Here is a 1715-nt window from a genome sequence, read left to right on the forward strand (position 1 = left end):
AAACAGGAATAATTTGACTTCCTCTCTTTCTATCTGGATGCCCTTCATTTTTTTTTCTTGCCTGATTCCTTGGGATAAGACTTCCAATATTATGTTGAATAGGAGTGGTAAGAGAGGGAATCCTTGTCTTGTGCCGGTTTTCAAGGGGAAGGCTTCCAGCTTTCGCCCATTCAGTGTGATGTTGGCTGTGGGTTGGTCATAGATGGCTCTTGTTATTTTGAGATATGTTCCTTCAATTCCTAGTTTATTGAGCATTTTTAACACAAAAGGATGATGAATTTTATCAAAAGCCTTTTCTGCGTCTATTGAGATAATCATGTGGTTTTTGTCTTTGGTTCTGTCTATGTGATGAATCACACTTATTGATTAACATGGGTTAAACCAACCTTGCATCCCAGGGATGAAGCCTTCTTGTTCATGGTAGATTAGTTTTTTGATGTGCTACTGGATCCAGTTTACAAGTATTTTGATGAGGATTTTTGCATTGAGGTTCATCAAAGGTATTTGCCTGAAGTTTCCTTTTTTTTCTTGTTTTTCTGCCAGGTTTTGGTATCAGAATGATGCTGGCCTCACAGAATGGGTTGGAGAGAAGTCCCTCCTCCTCAATTTTTTGGTAATAGTTTCAGTAGGAATGGTACCAGCTCTTCTTTGCACAACTGGTAGAATGTGACATCTGGTCCTGGGCTTTTTTTTGGTTGGTAGGCTATTTATTACCGATTCAATTTTAGAGCTCATTATTGGTCTGTTCAGGGAATCAGTTTCTTTTTAGTTCAGTGTTGGGAGGATGTATGTATTCCAGGAATGTATCCATCCCTTCTAGGTTTTCTAGTTTGTGTGCATAGAGGTGTTTGTAGTAGTTTTGGATGATTATTTTTATTTCTTTGGGGTCAGTGGTAACATCCCCTTCATCATTTCCTATGGTGTTTATTTGGATATTTTCTCTTTTTTGCTAGCCTAGCTAGTGGCCTATCTTATTAATTTTTTTTTTCAAAAAAAAAAAAAACAACTCCTGGATTCATTGTTCTTTTGAATGGTTTTTCATGTCTTGATTCTTTCAGTTCAGTTCTGATTTTGGTTATTTCTTGTCTTTTGGTAACTTTGGGGTTGATTTGTTCTTGCTTCTCTAATTCTTTCAGTTGTGATATTAGGTTGTTGACTTGAGGTCTTTCTAACTTTTTGATGTGGGGATTTAGTGCTACTAATTTCCCTCTCAGCACTATCTGAGGTATGTCCCAAAGATCCTGGTATGTTGTATTTTTGTTCTCATTCATTTCAAATAACTTGATTTCCATCTTAATTCCATTATTTACACCAAAGTCATTCAGGAGAATGTTGTTTAGTTTCCATGTAACTACATGGTTTTGAGTGATTTTCTTAGTCTTAACTTCTATTTTTATTGTACTGTTGTCCGAGAGTGTGTTTGGTATGATTTTGGATCTTTTGGATTTGCTGAGGATTGTTTTATGTCCAATTATGTGATTGATTTTAGAGTATGTGCCATATGGCAATGAGAAGAATGTATATTCTATTGTTTTTAGGTGGAGAGTTATGTAGAGGTCTATCAATCTATTTGGTCCAATGTTGAGTTCAAGTCCTGAATATCTTTGTTAATTTTCTGTCTTGATGATTTGTGTTCGGTTTTTCTTCCTTCCTTCCTTCCTTCCTTCCTTCCTTCCTTCCTTCCTTCCTTCCTTCCTTCCTTCCTTCCTTCCTTC

Source organism: Colobus angolensis, unplaced genomic scaffold (genome assembly GCF_000951035.1).
Source record: "Colobus angolensis palliatus isolate OR3802 unplaced genomic scaffold, Cang.pa_1.0 Scaffold126, whole genome shotgun sequence".
NCBI classification, from domain to species: Eukaryota; Metazoa; Chordata; class Mammalia; order Primates; family Cercopithecidae; genus Colobus; species Colobus angolensis.